General features: G+C 35.3%; 2 long non-coding RNA genes across 2 annotated transcripts in view; both read left to right on the top strand.

The window, feature by feature from the left end:
* The window catches only part of LOC145740156 (uncharacterized), a 173,173-nt gene that overhangs the window by 137,541 nt on the left and 15,669 nt on the right, over positions 1–19,963 (top strand). The window lies entirely within an intron of this gene.
* LOC145731441 (uncharacterized) lies at positions 6,696–9,740 on the top strand. Its single transcript, XR_014178804.1, has 2 exons — positions 6,696–9,302; positions 9,528–9,740. It is a non-coding gene; the product is annotated as an uncharacterized LOC145731441 (long non-coding RNA).

Below are 19,963 nucleotides of genomic sequence, written 5' to 3'. Positions count from 1 at the left end.
TTTGTAAAAGAAAGTTTGGCTTCCGAGGCCGTCTTACGACCGAGGACAACAATCTTGAGGACGAGAATAGTATATTATTACATACTCAGGTGGAAAGGGTTTGATTTCTGTCGAGAGATTAAGTAGTTGAACTTTATCTCGAGACAGAAATTAAACTTTCTACCGTGGTTTGTATACTAGTAGTTATGACTTCAACTATAATAAACGACTGGTGATTTGTTTACAATCTTGACAACGTCATTATTGTGCTATTCACCGCCCTCTGTACAAGAAAGCCTAGAATGTCACTTTTAATGGCGGCGTTAGCGGTTTTTGTTTTGTACACAAACCTATGCAGATGCAGTAGAAAATATGTTTTTTTTTTTATTTTTTCGTGTAGTTGATTAGAAGTTGTGAGTGAAAAATCAAAGAACGCTTCATTCCTGATCCAGATATGTACAGTGCGTTTTTTTTAACGCGCAACATAGGATTTTACGTGTTCATTTTTTAAGCCCATGTTAGACCTTGTTGTTTTGGTACTACAAGTGTAAAACTTGACGGGTGTGTGTTTAGTACCCTGAAGCTTAAGTAAGTTTACCAATTCGGTCTAAAAAGTGTTTACAAACTAACGAGAAATCATCTTTTTTTGAAAAGATTTTATCTTTCCATGCTCCCTGTATGCATGGTAGGTACTTGTTGTTTTTGATACTGGCAGGGCAGGTAGCAGATAGAGTGACATATTTATTTATAACGTCAAAAGGGCATATTATGATCGTTTGGGGTACTGTTTGGTTTCAAACGGAGGTCACTTTGAACAACTTATTTTTAAAAATATTTCTTCTGTACTTAATTCTTGATATAAAGTTAATATTCGCATTTTGACCACCCTGTTTTACTTTCTACACAAAATTTTACCTGCTACCTACCCTGCCAGTATCAAAAACAACAAGCACCTACCATGCATACAGGGAGCATGGAAAGATAAAATCTTTTCGAAAGAAGATGATTTTTCGTTAGTTTGTAAACACTTTTTAGACCAAATTGGTAAACTTACTTAAGCTTCAGCGTACTAAACACACACCCATCAAGTTTTACACTTGTAGTTCCAAAACAACATGGTCTAACATGGGCTTAAAAATTTAACACGTAAAATCCTATGTTGCGCGTTAAAAAAAACGCACTGTATAGATATGGCTTTTTATACCCAATAAAGTCCAGCCAAAGCAAGTTTGGTTAGAACCCTTTGTCCTGGAAAGTACAACAAACTAATGTAAAAACTGCTCAATCGAAGAAAATTTGGAAATCCTTGAAGCTAGGTAAGGAAAACTGGTAAATGGGTTTTATATTATTACCAAGACCTTTCTTTTAAAATGTATTTACAATGCCAATGGAACTTCTAAAAGCTGTCCTGTTTCTTCAGAGTAAACCTTTGTTGCTCTCAAAATGCAGGCGGCCTCAAAATGTAACTCACATACCTATATAAGTAGATTAGAGGTAATTCATCACATCAATAACCCATTTATGGTTATCAAGTTTGTAGGTTGTAATCAAGTAGTATTATTCTTGTACTTCATAAGTTTATGTGCTGTTATATTTTAGTTACATACATATTATGTACAGGGTGGAGCGCGGTAATTTGCTTATTTGGGAATAAGATAAAAAAATTATGAACTTTATTTTATATTTTTATTATATTGAACAGTAAGGGAATTTTTAAATTACATGGTTTTAAATAGTGTATCTGGCAAATGGCCGACCTTCGCTATCCTCACACTGCTGCATACGTTTTCTGAAGTTTTCATTAACTCTAACAAGTATGTCGACTGGTATTCTGCCAATTTCAGCCTCAATATTGTTCATAAGATCTTCCAAGGTGTTGGGACAGTTGATATCCTCCTGAGTCCTGATGTCCAATATATTGGACATCAAGTTTTTACAGTTTTTCTAAATATGTACTAGATTCCTCGGTCTAACGTATTGGACGTACAGGAATCTGATGCAAAGCCATGCTGGCGTTTCCTCCTTTGCAACAATTGACGGTAAGTACGGTTTTTATGAGATTTTAAGTATATTTTTGGTGTTAATCTCTATTGTACTCTGTCCATTTAGTTGGACAGTAGGACGTACTCCGACATTTTTCTCTAGTTGATATTTTCCTTTTCAGCAATTTTTGGAACAAAAAAGTATCTTCGTCCTGGAGAACACGATGATAAAATTGAGCAGCTTTTTGATGCCGACTGCTCCGACCTTGAAATTGATGATTCCTCTGACGATGAGGGTGGTTTTGACAATCCTGAAGTTCAACATCATGAGGAAACAGAAGGCGCCCCTGGTGAATTTTTGGATGACAATGATTCCGATGACGAGCCTCTCAGTGTGGTTCGAGAAAGAATACTTGCCGAACGGGTAGCTGCTACTGGCCGATTAAAGTGGAATAAATCCCGTCCCCGTCGTACACATGACACATTCCCTGCTGTTCTGAATGAAGTTACCCAATTTACAATTGATTGTCGTCCAGGAACACGTGGTCCGCGTGGGGGAACAGCAAATCGTAAACGAAAAGCACGCTGCACTACAATGATCGAGTGCGCATTTAAAAAATACGCTTCAACACAAATGACCTCTCCTCACGTCCAATGCATGATGACAACTGACAGGTAGACTAATACAAATCTCCCGTCAGCCACTATAAGCTACGCCCACTCCCCGCCCTCTTCGACCAACAGCCTGCCCTGCAAAAAAGCAAATTACCGCGCTCCACCCAGAACAATATATTGTAAGTTCACTATTATTAAAAATTTCTTTTTCAATTTGACATTTATTTTCAATTATTGTTTTTCCAATTATTGGAAAAGCTCGTAGAAAAAAAAATGTTTCTATCACGTGCGGAAAGTCTCTCTTTATTTAAAAAATATATTGTTTCAAAAAACTTTCATACTTAATATGTGGCATTAATTTTTGATTCTATCGAAATTATTTATATTCATCCATGTTGTGTTTTTCTGGAACGGTTTAAAAAAAAACCTAACAATTTATTCAAAATTATTTTTGTTGCTCTCACAATGAAGGATGCTCTAAAATGAAACTCGCGTACCAGTGCATGTAACAAGTACCTAATAAGTTTACTGTACTAGAAAGCACTTGGATCTACCATTGAGTATAGTGTTGGAGTAAAATCATCCCACTTCAAAGTGTTCAACCACTGTCGAGTTAGATCCGGTTTTTTGTAAAGTAAAAAACTGACACGGTTGGGCTTTTTCCTAAATTGCTGTTACAATGAGGCTTGAAAAACTTATAAACGGCAGCAAACAGAAATAACTTACGCAAATAACCTCAAGTCTTGATTTTAAACCGGAAAAAATTATCTAATCCTCAAAAACTCAATTTCCACAATACAAACTGTCACCACTATTCCCGCCAGTATAGTAGGCTGTGGGAATATTCATGAAATTGGCATTCTCTCTTAAACTTCAAATTATGACATAAGTCCCTTTCACTCACCCCGCCTTACATCCTGATGGATCATCTACAAACGTTCCGACAGTTTCGTAGAATAGAAAGATGAAGGTTTGGGGTTCTTCCAGTCGTCCAAATAGTATATCAATTGGTAAACGCAGTTCTCTTCCAGTGACGACACTAGCTGGGGTTTTTCTAGTGGATTCGGGTTCTGTCGATCGACAAGCCAAGAGGAACAGTGGAATATGCTGGTCCCCCGGTTGAAACATTCCACCATTCCGTCTGTTTGCGGATGTAGCGGAGTAGTTCTGGTTTACTTTCACCCACTCCGTGCAACGTCGACACCAATCTTCTACATCTGCTCGACTACGTAGCCATTAAAACCTTTCCCGGACTTTCTCCCGGACCCAGTGTCTTGTTGATCCCAAAGTGTCCACCACCAATTCGACTGTGCATTTCTTGCAATACCTCATTTACTCTTGGAAGAACTATCTGTAGCTGCTCTTCTTTTCCATCCGGACTTTCCTATTTCCTTTTAAGCAACTCTCCGTCAAGTATAAGGGACTCACACAAAGCCTAATATCCTTTCTGTTGGAGACTTAACGGAAATCTTCTCCCACTTTGGTCTTTCACCAAGTTCGTTTCAGCCAATTATCGGTCCTAAGTCGGGGTCTTGTCGTTGTTCTGCGGCAAAGTTGTGTTCCCAAGCGTCGTCGTTTTTCAAAGCTGTTCTTCGACAACGCTTTCCAAACTCAGCTACCTCGAGTCGTTTGCAGTGGTTACAACCTTCTGGGCAAGGCCGTCTTGACACCGCGTCCGCGTTTCCATGCAATCGTCCTTTTCTGTGTTCAATCTGAAAGTAATGTTCTTGCAGCCGTTGTAGCCATCGAGCTATTTGACCTTCTGGACTCTTAAATTGGAATAGCCATTTCAGGGATGCATGATCTGTCCTTAGCTTAAACGTTTGTCCATACAGGTATTTGTGGAAATACTCGACTGTCTTCACTACGGCTAACAGCTCCTTCCTGGTTACGCAGTAATTCCTCTCTGGCTTCGATAATGCCTTGCTGAAATAGGCTATCACTCGTTTCTCACCATCTTGTAATGGTGTCACCTATTCTGCAATACTTTACTATATCCGCCCTTACGATGGTGTAACAGGAATCAGTATTAACAACAGAAGATGCTGAAAACTCATATGTTTCCTGTCTACACGGCAAAACATGTTTTATTCGCCCTCTAAGACAGGAATCATGAGTTTCCAGCATCTTGTACAACATTGTTGCGATACAAACGTATACAGTATATAGACTTGTACTTTAACATATGCGACCCTTCAAAGTGTCGAAAATGGGACACCCTGTACATACCGACATAAATAAATACTAAAGGGTATGTAGTAAGTACGAATAGATAGCTATTTAGCTAGGACCCGGTATCATTTTAAACTGGACATCTTGTATTACTTTGTCAGTGAGTGGTATTCATTATTTATTTGTCATACAGACAAGAGCTAAAGTCTCATTTTCGTGACTGCACCTTTACAAATCACACTTTTCCCATCTTCTATATCAACATATTATTCTCTCACCCCTAAAACCCCATGGTCATAGGGCGGTGACGCCCTTCACTTTAAACAACCTGTCATGCAAGATAGTATAAGATATTTTTGATAAATTTCCCCCGCACTCACACCAATAAAGCAAATCAACCAAAGCATGTTAATTGAAAACAAATATTTATTTCCAAAAGGATATAAGAATAGTAAATAAATTAATTACATCCATCAATTTGGTAAAAAATAGTGATTAAGCTAATTCTAGATATAACATTTATAAGCTTTTTATGCTGTAATCTTCTTCGCAAGTTGAATATTTCACCACTCTGAGCCCTCCAAATCCACGAGCTTGTAAATTTGACGACTCACAGTTCATTAAACACTCATTTCCGTAAGTATTTTGGTCAGAAGCGCATACTGGAGCGTAAACTCTGGTACAAATGCACATTTTTTCCTGAACTCTCGGATCAACAGACCCAAACACCAGATTTCCTAACAGCAACACTGCAGACAACAATAGTATGTGCTTCATATTTTCTGTGGCACAATGGAGTAATAACACTAGAAAGCGATGACAAATTTGATAAACATACGTTGTGCTATGCGAAATACTTTATATGGCGAGCGATAAAATTTTTATCTTTACGCCGCGGTGATCTGTTTGATTAAGCTGATAATATTCTGGGATTAAAACACAATTAATAATCGGTTTTATTAGAATTGTGAACCATCTGGACTGCCCAAAAAACATGTCACGTACCGACGGTTGTTGTTGATGTTAAAAAAATAACCAGTAGCTGAATGTAGTAGCTTACAAATTATTAATTTCTCTATAACTATTTTCTCTCTTCCATGATGGCAAATAGAAGATAGTGCAGGTCTAAAAACCATCGAATAAACAAACTGACGATTCTATATTTAGTATCTCTTAATTTACTCTCTGTTCAGTGACTTCTGACTGTTGCGTTACATCCCGTATCTCATTTCATTAGACAAAAAGATCGACTAAAACTGTGTGTTTTATCATACTACTCTCAGCTTTGTCAGTTTAAAAGTTCAATAAAATTGTTTATAAAACAAAATTTAATTTTAATATTAGTTTTAGTATTATAGTATTAAAATTATTAATTATTAATTAAACTTAATTTTTGTGCATTACAACACATAGTAAACAAGTAACAGGACGATTTTGTTTACTATGTCTTGTTATGGACCAAAATTAAGTTTATGATTACGATTATGACCAATTTCATAAAAAATTGGGTAATCCCGGCTTAACTGTAAATATGGAAGGTGTTTATAAATGATAAATTTTTGGTGGATATTACATGACATATAGACTGACGTCAATAAATCTGAGCTCTTATGGTATTGCCCCCGATAATAATTGATTTAATCTACTCCTAGCATGGTAATCATTCATTACATAGCTCATTTTGAGACGTAATGAGCGATTTTACCGCACTAGTGCGATAATAATCGATTTTATCGCACTAGTGCGATAAAACAACTTTAAATGAAAATTTCTGCTGTAATTGTTTATTGAATTTAAACATAACTTTGATAAAACCATGAACAGACCTATCTTAAATAATAACTATATTTTACTTTTTATAAATATTAAAAGTGAAATGAATTCCTGAATTAGAAAGTTCTTGGATCGAATTTACACAAAAAAAAAAAAAAAAAAGGCTGGATGAACTATAGGTTGCTGCCAAGGTTTCAAAGTACACGAGTAACACTTTTTCTTGAAAGGGACTCTTTATGTTCTTGGTCTCGCACCAGGTGACAAAACGTTGATACATTTTTTCATATTTCTCCTTTGACTTGGCAGGCAACAAGCCAGATACCACGTTTGCGGCAGCTTCTTCAATATCTGACGGAAGTTCTTCAGACATGTTCATAACAAAATGCACTTTTAAAAAATTGTGACTGACACTGTTAAATTGTCGCTTAAGTGATATGTGGAAACAAATGGCCACCATAGCAACAACACCAAAACAGTACAGCGTAGATGACAAGATTTAAGGGTAACAAATAACTACCCGTAGCAAGCATATACGAGACGTTCCTAAATAGTTCACATTGCACAAAATATGAATTTTTTTCTTACTTTACGCTGCTTCTGATGGTCGTAGATAAAATGTTGTACATCACCCGTGGGGTATGGCAAATTAACGTACTCGTGTGATCACCATAACTCGGTCTACGACCTCGTCAGACACTCCCACTCATGACTATAAAAATGCTCATACCCCACTAGTAATGTAAATAACTATTATCGCACTAGTGTGGTAAAGCACCGTAAGAGTACAATAAAACAATTATTATCGCACTAGTGGTTGTAAAATCTATCATTACGTAACTCAAAGCTAGAGTAAAAATTGACCAAATTCTGAGTTAATCGTAGATAAAGTATTGTACATTACCCGTGACGTATGGTAAATTAAAAAACTCATGTACTCACCACAACTCGATACGATCTAATCGTGCTAATACTTCCTACTCGTGACTATAAAAATTCTTATCCTACACTACCCACATAGCAAGATTGTATGCCTGGAATATGCCTGGCACTTACTTTCAGACAGGGGTATATTCTCAAATATATGCCAGATATGTGCCCAGCATATGAAAGTATACCTATTCCCAATACGTGCCTGGCATATTGTCACGTTAAGGGTTGGTTGAGGGGGAAGAACACACAGGATTCCACAAGTAACCCACTTTATTTAAGTAGTTGTGCCTTATTGTCTAGATAGTTATCTTACCCCCAGATGGCCAAGATGGCTGGGGGCATGATGTGAAACTGGCTAGGCTGAAGATACACGGAGGGCAGCGCTTTAGCGGTGGTGAATGAACCCTAGACTTAGGTCCGAGGGCATTCACCGAGCCGGCAAAGACGTGAAGAACCTAACAAAGGGAGGTAAGTTGGAACGGCAACTTAAGCTGCGCGCCCACACTATTTCCTTTGCTAGGGCTGATCTAGGGTGTGGCACTTGGTCATACCCAGACTAACCCAGAGATCAGTCAGTGACCTCCCTCTGGGGAGACCCCAGAGTTCGGTAATCTGTACGTGCTTTTGGTGCAGTATTTATACCTCATGACCCCAATTCGCCAATCTTGCTGACACAAACATTGTACTGGGGGAGACCGGGGCAACTTAGGGTACCGGCACCTAGTGTAATCTTTATGTTACAATATTACTTTGTCCCTTTATTGTTCATGTGCCAGGCATGTTTCTCAAGAATATAAAAATAACATTGATGTAGGCGAAAATTTCAAAATTGTATTTTTTTTGGTAATTTCAGTAATTTTTGTAGTTTTTGTTTGGTTTACCCGTTGTAATCTTCTTTGTGCTTGAATTAGCTTAATGGCTGAATGAAAATGTAAGGTTTTAAAATAAGACATTCATATTTGGCTTTTCTGATATCCATATATAGTTTATAGTATATTTTCATTATTCTCATTTAATCATTCAGTTTGAAATAGTGTGGTATATCTTGTAACAATTTTACGAAACTGTTTTCAATTTATAACAAACTATACTATAGAGACCAGTTTTCACTTCTCAGACATACCCCTGGCATATACTTATTGGAATATTTAAAAAGTTATATTTGTACAGAAGCCGTCATATTCTCAAATTCATATGCGGCTACTGAGGAACACCAGACTTCATTTATTTTTCAATACAAATAATAAATTCCGGTTTGACACACGCTTGTCACATTAATTTTCTTGCTACGTATTAGACATTATTGACCAAATGAAAAACACACAAAATGGGTGCCACCCGCGGTCTAATTTATAACTCAGAATCTAGACAGCAATCGTCATCCAATTCATTAATCTAACAACACATGTACCAACCTGCAATATTGACGTGGGGACAAATAAATTTGAAAAAGATATAAACAAAATTATTTTCTTGCTGTCGTGCAGACAACATACGTCTTTCGTACACTTTCGTATTATTTCAGGAGTGTTTTTTGATTGCTATCGCCTCTCCCTGTCCTTGTCACCTAGCAATAGTTCCGAGAAAGATAAAAGATTAGACTGGTTTTGTGGAATTTCCTCTTTATCAATTGTAACCGAATATTTTCTGCTTCAAAGGCATCCTTTTTGCGTAAATCTTTGTTTCTAGAACGTTCGAATCAGCAGTGTAAAAAATGTTAAAGCAAAATTCATCCCTAATTTGTATAATGTGATTAATCTGTTATTATAGTAGTAATTGTATTTTCGTCGTCGTACAAATGGATCCTCTTGGACGTTCTCAAGAGCCTTTAATGTTTTCAAACAATTAGCAGTAAGTACTTTTTAAATATGTAATTTCCCGTAACATTAGTTTTATTTTTTAACTTTTTTACCTTATTCATGGGACTATAATAATATCTAAGCTTTAATCATCTAAATCGTTGTTTCAACAGATATTTATTTGACTCACAGTTAATTTAATAATGATGTAAACTATATAAAAAAAAATTAAAAACGAATTCTATAATAACAAAATAATTTTTTTCTACTCCTACAGGGATATTGGTTCATTCCTTAACAGTTTAGAGAACGGAGAAGTAGGCAATTACCAACGGTTGAACGAATACAGAATTCTAGACTTTCCTAGAGATGATTTAACTTTTTCGTTTGCGTTTTAGAGTAAACAGCGTGAGTCGTCTTAAATAGATTAGTTGTGTCCAAAATGTCTTATTTCAGGTATAGTAAAATAAAACATATGTTTATATCAAGACTTAATGACTGTTTTTAATGTAAGTTTTTTTTAATAATGTGCTGTTTGTGGACTGGTATGCCTCTTTCACAATGAACGCTACCATACGAGGGAGAACCCAAAAAAAAAACCGGAAATTACGTCATAATATAAAATTTTGATCGCCTTCAAAGTATTCTCCCTTAATTACAATATACCTCTGCAAACAATCCTTCCATTGTTGAAAACATTTTTTAAACTCACTTATATGTATATCGGGATGTTCTTTAGAACGGCGACTGAATAACACCTCTACAATCGTAGAAACAAATGAGCATTATATTGATGCTTGACTTCACTTGGCTAGCTTTTTTGTATCCAGGAGAGCCAGGTGTCTTTCACTGGTTGTGCTTTGTTCTGGGGTCGTCTCCAGAACACCACAATTTATCACCAGGGATCATCTTGGAAAAGAGCTGAATTTTAATGCTCAGAACATACCTGAAGTCGACGTTCTCTTTGTTGGTCTGTGCTAAGGCGAGGAACAAATTTGGTTGCAACTCTTCTCATGTGCAAATCTTCAGATAAAATCCTTTGAATTGAACTCCATGATATTCCCGACATCTCACCTAGTTCGGCGACGGTCTTCACGAACGAGGGCATTAATTTTGTCGACATTTTCGTCACTTCTTCATGTTGAAGGGCGTCCTGAACGAGGTTGATCTTTAATTCACATTACTCCATTTTTAAAACGTGAAAACCACAGTCAACGGTTTCCGCGCGCGATTCTCCCAACAGGAAACAAAATTTTACTCAAGTAAAACAATTTCTATGAACAAACTCACAGCGACAGAACTTTGTATACTAACTCAGCAGAGTTCCTAACCGACACTAAATAGAACAAGGGGAGTACCTCTCCCCACGGAAGTGAATTTTCAAAAAAGGTTAGGTAATATTACAAAGAAAAAACATAAATTAAACTTAATTTTTAACACCCTGTAGCTCGATAAGTAAGGCCTTGCATTGGGCATGGGTCCGCCCATATGAACTTTTCTACCTTTAAAATACCTGAGGAATCGCCCTGTGAAATATCGGACACTTATTAAAAAACACCCATTATGTCCCATAAGTAATGGTAAATAATTTAATGGCGGATTTCTGGGACCAAAATAATTCGATTTAGCACAATTTACCTCAGACGAAATGTCAACTTAAACCGAAATACAGGGGGGCACAGTAATTTTTTTGAATGGTCTTTTTTAGATAATTCACGAACAACTTGTGTTTTTTGGTAAAATTAGATATTCGGGGGTTTTTAAGGATGACAAATTTGATAATCAACTCAGTTTTAAGCCAGCGCCTATAGAGGTCGCCACCTGCAGCAAATAACTCGTTTTAAAATCGACATAACTTTTTTCTGGTATAGCCAATTGACAACTGGAACCTGATTAGTAGTGATTAGTGAATATCTGTTTCCCAATATCCGCTAGCCAAAAAGGTATACCTAGTTAGCATCCTAAATTTGGCTTCCTCGACCAATTCAACGAGTTGGAAGATGAATGAGAATTCAACGAGCAGTTGAGAAATGAGAAAAAAATATTGGATTGGATTGGTTGTCACTTTGCTTTACCAGAAAAAAGTTAAAGCGATTTTAAAGCAAATGATTTGTTGTACATGGCGCACTCTATAAGCTGGCTTAAAACTGACTAGAGAATCAAATTTGGCACCCTCAAACACCTAATTTTAGCCAGAAACACCAAGTGGATGGCGCGTTATTAAAAAAAATGCATTTTAAAAAAGTAACTTTGACCCCCTGTATTTCTGTATCCGTTAACATTTAGTTGTACGATAGATTGAACATACAATTGATGCGACAAGTTGCACATGATTTTGGCCACAAACTCAAACGATCTGTGCATCAATCGGTCTTGAAGATTTGTAGTACTTTTTAAACTTCTGTAGCACACAGAGCATCATGCCGCGTACGTTGTCAAAAACAACTACAGCAGCAATAATGGTCGCTTTAGTTCATGATGAAAGACAAGTTAGGAAAAAGAAAAGAAAGGAAAAAGTTTATGTTTATTGGCATATTCATTGGATTTCACATCCCACAAACAAACCTGCTCACGATAGAAATTCAGTCCAAAATGTATTAGTCCCCATATATGCGAGAATTTTTAGTTCTTTTTTAAGTTTATGTCGAATTTGTATTTGACAAGTCGTGTTGCACATACATCAGTCCGATTTGTCGTATATCAAACGCCGTCGTACGATAAAATTATAAATTAGAAAGTACAAATGGCGTTGCCATACAGCCAAATAAAATAATTGCATAAGCAATAACTTAAAAGTTGGCCAAGTTCAACTTTTATTTTGTGGCCAATACATGCCCACTACGTTTGTCAACAGTGATTATTAGTATATTCTATATTAAGAGCGGAAAGTACATATTTGCCGCTTGCACGAAAATTGCAGCTTGAGGCGAAGCCGAACGCTGCAATCATGTAAAAGCGGCAAAAGTACTTTCGGCTCAAAATATAGACGATATTTTTTCGACGACTGCTGTGGGGTGCAATAGAAGGACAATTCACATCATTTTCGTAGCTCGAACTCATTGTCACCGATAAACCACTTTGACGGAATGGCTTTATTTCAAATAGGTATGTCTAGCGTTGTTATGGAAACGCCGAAAAAGTTGGTGAGTAGATTGTTAGTAGAAAGCGAAAACGCTCTAGGACAGAAAATGATTCACTTTCTGCGCACGTGCGGCGAATAACCACTTTCTGCTTTGAAATGGAAACGTACATGAGGTACTTTCAAAGTCAGTCGTCGAAAAAATATTGTACCGTTTTTCCACAAAAACGCCACTCGAGTTACATTCCCACGATAATGTTAATTCTGCTTAGCTAGTTAAGTTCCCATGCTATTCGCCTATTTTATATTCCCATGCAAGCTCAGCAAATGCAAATGTATTAAATATAGGTTAAGCATGATTGTAGTTAGTTCTTTAGTACCATCCTTTGTATTCGCTTCTTGGCAAAATAAATTTTTTAAAAACCTAAATTTCATTTTTGAAATTCTAACTGGCGCAGTCGGTAGGATTTGCCAACGGTTCTGTGCATCGCGCATCTATACCGGTTTGTGTTAACAATTCGTGGCAAATTCTTGTCCAAAAACGCGAAACTTCAAGGTGGTTCTGAAAACTCACTCCTAGACCAGGGAAAAGGAACCAGAATCGTCCTACATCCTTTTGGTGCGAGCAGCGAGGAACAAGAATCGTCCCCAGCTCATAAGTAGACCAGGGAGAAGACACAAATCGCGACTCCTATTGGAACCTAAGCTAAGAAACTCATCTACATGAAGACATCGAAGATAATCTTCCTATTGCTGTAAGTTACTGATTTATTGTGTATATATTATCTAGTGACAAGTTGGAAGTTTTCAATTTTCTTTGAACTTAACTTTTAACGTATTTTTCTTAAGCACTTTTCTTTCGTTTATCAAACATGGCACAACCAAATTATGCTTTGATTCGTTATCAAGCCGATAACATTCCACAATTTGATGGAAATCCAAAATTAATTAATCGTTTTATTTCATCTTGTGAAAACTTTTTAAACGCACATAGAGATAGGAATAACGCAAATGCTGCGATAAATGTTGCTTTATTTGATACCGTCTTAAGTAAGCTCATAGGCCGAGCAGCTGATTTAATTGCTTCGCGTATAGAACTTAATTCTTGGGAACTAATTCGTAATGCAATAATCAGCACATTTTCCGACCAAAGATCTGTTGATTGCGTAATACAAGATATTATCACCATGAAACCGGATAAAAATGAAAATCCTCAACAGTTTGGTTTAAGATTGCAAGATATAAGAAGTCTTTTGTTTTCAAAAATAAATTCTTCTAATGAGGCAAGAGAAATTAAACTTCTGAAAATTGCTGAATACGGTAATTTAGTTACAAAAACATTCATAAGTGGACTAAATTATCACATGCAGTTAGTAGTACGATTAAAAAATCCACAATCTCTTGAAGAAGCCATTTCTCATGCAATCGAAGAAGGAAACTTTCTTTATTTTAAGAACAGACAAAATACTTCTTCTAAAATTCAAGCTAGTTCACAAAACACCTTAACACCTCAAAACAAACACTTTCGTCCCACACAGAACAATTATACAACACAACCTACACAAAGAAATTTTGTTCCTTTCCAGCAAAATGTAAGTTATACACCAATGATGCCGCAGTATTTTAATACTCACAGAAACGATTTTCCACAAAGAAATAATTTACAGTTTGCAGGATTTGGTCAATTCAGACCTAGATCAGGGCAAAGTAGAATGATTAATAACACTAATCAAAATTTTCAAAGATCTCCGACAAATCAGTTAAGATCAAATGTTTTTAAGTCACAAAATCGTCAATTCCCTAGAGATGAACCAATGGACGTCTCTTCTGGTAATACCATCATAAACAGGGCTATGAATCAACAAAATCAAAATCGCAATTTTACGAGTCAGGAACTGTATAATCAATCGGTTACAAGTCTAAAAGATCAAACCGAAGAAAATTTTGAACCTTATGTTGAAAATTCATATCCTGAAGAGGAAAACGCTTATATTCCAATTAACAATCAATTTGATGACGTAAATCACTCGAATGATGATTTTTGCTGTGAAAATTATCAATTTGAACAACCAGGAAATTTTGATGAGTCAAATTTTCAGATTTCTCATTCAAGCAATCCCCCAATATAGTAGTTAACGTGAACAATTATGTTAATACTGATTTACCAACAATATTCTTACCCGAAATTAATTCTTACTTTCTAATCGACACTGGAAGTGGAAAAAGTTTTATAAAGCCTGAATTAGCCTATGAAATGTATCCACATTCAATCTCAAATGAACCTTTTGCTGTTCGATCAGCTCACGCTAAGTCAATTCACAACGAAGTTGCTGAAATTCCAATTTTTCCATCTTTCAATTCCCCAGGAAATCATAAGTTTTATCTCTTTGACTTTTCACCGGAATACGATGGTCTTTTAGGAATTGATTTCTTAAAAAATACTGAAGCAAACGTAGACTTGAAAAATCTTCTACTAGAGACACCAAACGCTGTCATACCTTTGCGAATTAAAAACCAATCAATAAATATAAATAATTTTGACTTTGCTGAATTTATCATACCACCAAGAACTTGTCAAAAAGTTGAAATACCTGTAAAACAATGTAATGGCATTGGTATTCTAAATTATCAAAATTTCGGAAACGGAGAAATGCCAAATGCGTTAGTGTCAATTAACAATTTTCATGCATTAACAACTATTGTTAATCCTTGTGACAATCCAATAAAAATTCAAATTTTTGAACCTTTCGATGTAGAAGCCATTAATGAAACTGAAATAAATTTTTTCGAAAAAATGGAAACTGACACAGAAATTGACAAACACTTGGACAATGCTCAAAAACAAAATTTAAAAAATTTGAGACTCTCACACTGTAACAAAGAGGAATACAAAGCTATTAGAAATCTTTGTTATGAATTTAGAGACATTTTCTATTGTGAAGGAACACCATTAACATTCACGAATCAAATCAAACACAAAATTAATTTGACTGACGAAACTCCACTTTTTACAAAAACTTATCGTTATCCCGCCGTACATAAGCAGGAAGTCCATTCTCAAATAACTAAAATGTTAAATGATGGAATAATACAACATTCAAATTCCCCATGGACTAGCCCCATTTGGGTAGTACCAAAGAAAATGGACGCATCAGGTAAAAGAAAATGGCGCATAGTCATCGATTACAGGAAATTAAACGAGAAAACTATTGATGACAAATTTCCATTGCCAAATATCTCTGACATACTTGACAAGTTAGGAAAAGCACAATACTTTTCGACACTCGATTTAGCCAATGGTTTTCACCAAATCGAACTACACCCACCTGACATCCCTAAGACAGCCTTTTCAACAGACACGGGACACTACGAATTTAAACGTATGCCCTTTGGCTTGAAAAATGCTCCATCTACGTTTCAAAGAGTCATGAATAATGTACTTAGAGGTCTACAAAATGAAACTTGCTTGGTTTATCTTGATGATATAATCATCTTTAGCGTTTCTTTACAAGAACATATAGAACGACTAAGAGAAGTTTTCACACGTTTACGCCAATCAAATTTTAAAGTCCAACTAGATAAGTCCGAATTTTTACATAAAGAAGTCGCATATCTAGGACACAAAATTACTAACAACGGAGTTAAACCTAATCCAGACAAAGTCGACGCTGTAAGAAACTTTCCAATACCTAAGACACAAAAAGAAATAAAATCTTTTCTAGGTTTGGCTGGCTATTATAGACGTTTTATTAAAGATTTTGCGAAGATCAGCAAACCATTAACCGCATGTTTAAAGAAAGGTTGTAAAGTAATTCATTCTGATCCTTTCATTAAATCATTTGAACATCTCAAAAATTTACTTATAAATGCTCCAATATTAAAATATCCAGATTTTTCGCAACCCTTCGTTCTCACAACGGACGCTTCTAATGTTGCATTGGGCGCAGTTCTATCTCAAGGAAACCCACCTAATGATTTACCAGTAGCATTCGCCTCTAGAACTCTTAACGAAACTGAACAAAAATATTCAACCATAGAAAAAGAACTTTTGGGAATTGTCTGGGCTTGTAAGTATTTTCGCCCCTACCTTTACGGACAAAAATTCAAGATATATACGGATCATAGACCACTCGTATGGCTATTCAACTTGAAGGAACCTAATTCAAAATTAGTAAGATGGCGACTTCGATTAGAAGAATACGATTACGAGATAATCCATAAAAAAGGAAGTCTAAATAGTAATGCAGACGCACTTTCTAGAATTACGATTCCAAACAATGCAATTGAAACCGAATCGTTAATAAATAGCCCAGGAAATATTGATAATGATATCAATGATTTTCTAAACAGCGCTTTTGATCCAAATTTAATAACAAATGAATTAGTATCTGAGACAATTGAAAATATCGAAAATAAAGTGCAACCTAAAGTTAATGTTATTTCCGATATTCAATTAAATCCCCCTACGGAAAGTTCTAATCTAAGTGAAACAGCACATAGTGTCAATGACATCGATAATTTCACTAATATGACTGTACTAGATGAAATAATAAATAATAAGTTACATCAAATAATTGTAAAACAATCTCCATACGACACTTATAAAAAAATCGAAACGGAAAATTTTGATGGAAATCGTATTATTAACGCAACATTACCAACAAATTTGGAAATTATCAAAAATTTCTTAAAAGAATATCTAGTTGCTAAAAATACTTATATCTATTTTCATTCCAAAAATCTTCGTGTTTACTTTCAAAGATGCATGAGTAACTATTTTAGAAATTTGAAACTTATTGAATGTTCCAATGAATGTTAAAGTTTTTAAAAGCAAACTATTATTGGAAGTCATTAAAAACCGATGTTACCAATTACATCAATAACTGTCCAATATGTCAACGCGCAAAGTATGATAGGAAACCTCCAAATCAACCTTTGATATTAACCCAAACTCCAAAGAAACCTTTTGAAATAATTCACATTGATACTTTTCTAATTGGAAAACAAAAATTTCTCACAATCATTGACAAATTTTCCAAACTTGCACAAGCGTTACCTTATGATGGAAATGCAGTATCATGTGCGGACAAATTAATCCAATTTTTTCAATTCTTTGGAATCCCTCAACAAATTATATCAGATAACGGATCTGAATTTCAGAATGAAGTGGTGAAAGGACTACTAGAAGCTCACAACATCCAAATCCATTTTACAACCCCTTATCATCATGAGTCAAATTCTCCAATTGAAAGATTGCATTCGACTTTAATTGAGCACATTCGAATCTTAAAGGAAACTGATCCCAACTCTGACGTAACAAAGTTAATGCCATACGCTGTAATTGCTTACAACAGCACAATCCACAGCAAAACACAGTTCACACCATTTGAACTTGTCCTAGGTCATACTGACTCTAGAGATCCCATGAACTTAATACCATCCCACGTTTATACGGATTATATTAATAACCATAAAAATAATACGCAAATCTTGTACGAAACTGTCGCTGAAAAATCAAGACAAGTAAAAGAGAAAGTAATTGATAAAATTAATGAAAAACGATCTAATCGAGATTTAAATATAGGTTGCCAAATTTATAAAAAATCAAACACTAGATCAAGTAAAATTAAAAATAAATTTTTGGGTCCATTCATTCTTAAAGAAATTCTTCCAAATAATAAAATAAGAATTGAAAATCCAAAAACAAAGAAACAGGAAACAATTCACATAAATGAAACAAAAATTAAAAATATTGTTTCAGATGGAGTTGGACCTTCGGGACAAATGTAAAAATTCACGATCTAAACAATCAACCCGGAATATTACCATTCAAACTGGGAACCGCAAAGATAATAAATGACAACTGGTCTTTTGTACAAACTATCAATTTAGAACCGATAATAAACCAGTTTCAATCAATTAAGACCAAAAGTAACACTTTGACAAAACATTTAAGAGCAAATGACACACTTGACAAAGAATACACCAATTCACTAACATCCATACACACACTAGAAACACGAATTGAAGAACAAATAAGTCAAATTTTGCCCATGTATAACATGAAAAGAAGTAAACGAGGCCTGTTAAATCCTCTTGGATCATTTATAAAATGTATCACTGGAAACATGGACCAAACTGATGCGGAAAATATCGATCAGAAAATAAGACTTCTGCAAGATAACCAAAACCGATTAAAATCAGACGCAATTAATCAAATTACGTTAATGGAATCGACCATTGATAAATTTCAAGGCTTAATATCTAATATTACGCATAATGAAATAATTTTAAGATCACGAATAATACAAATCGAGCAAAGCATTAAAGAAGCAAAACTTCTCGGTGACAATCTGAGATACTACTTTACGACTTTTACATTAATCAATCAAATATCATCAATTTATCAATCAATTTATGATATTCTTAATAAAGTAGAAATTGCAATAACTTTTGCTAAACTAAATATAATGCATAATTCGATGGTGGATCCTAAAGCGTTCTTAAAAGAGGTTCAGTCAATCGAAAATCTTGTAACTGACAAAAAATTACCAGTTTCCGCCAATATAGAAAATATTCTATTAATCGAGAAACTAGTAAAGATTAAAGGCTATCAAAAGAATACCAATTTGACTTTTATAATTGAGCTTCCACTTGTTGAACTGGATGTATACCAATACTTCAGCGTGCATCCTGTTCCTGTGCCTAATGGTCAAGAATTCATTGTCAACATTCCACATAAACCGTATTTAGCTCTCAACGACCAGAGATACGTTTACTTGGAAGAGAAATGCGAAGAAATGATTGACAACAATTACTTGTGTCAGAACACCCATATGAATGCATTAGATAACTTTCCACCTTGTGAAGTTCAACTAATCAGCCACAGCCAGAATGTTACTTCCTGTCATCCATTCCAGTTGAAGTTATCAACGCCTCAGGTTACCAAAGTTATCGATGGAAAATGGATCGTAACCATACCAAAACGACTTGTTAGTACCGCTGACTGTAATCATGACAAAACAACAATTCCATTATTTGGATCTTATTTAATCGAAGTACCTATCGATTGTAAATTACAAATACAATCGATTATATTGGAAAGTCACAAACCTAGCCAGTTAACATTCAATCAAGTTACACTGCCAAAACTTGAACTGTCTTTGATTACCAATAATCAATCAATGTACGAGCCACCGTCACTGGATCTTGACATAATCAATCTCAAAACTACCAATGAGTTAAAGGCAAATCTTCAACTTCAGAAGAAAACGCTTCAAGAAGCTACAACCAGTGTTTATGTGAATCGGGTTAGTTTGTGGACAATCGCGTTATATGTAGTTTTCGCGAGCCTAATAGTGTACTTCATTTACAAAAAAGTTGTAAAAAAGTGTAAAAAAGTGCCGGAAAATGTAAATCCCGAAAATGACATTTTTTGAAAAAGTGAAACCACATTTTTATGTTATGTGCTTTCATCTTAGAGGGGAGGAGTTACATTCCCACGATAATGTTAATTCTGCTTAGCTAGTTAAGTTCCCATGCTATTCGCCTATTTTATATTCCCATGCAAGCTCAGCAAATGCAAATGTATTAAATATAGGTTAAGCATGATTGTAGTTAGTTCTTTAGTACCA

This window comes from Ips typographus, linkage group LG1 (genome assembly GCF_016097725.1).
Source record: "Ips typographus isolate SLU linkage group LG1, UJ_Ityp_2.0, whole genome shotgun sequence".
NCBI classification, from domain to species: Eukaryota; Metazoa; Arthropoda; class Insecta; order Coleoptera; family Curculionidae; genus Ips; species Ips typographus.
Note: the sequence above shows the minus strand (reverse complement) of the source record. Positions and strands in the feature narration are given on the sequence as shown.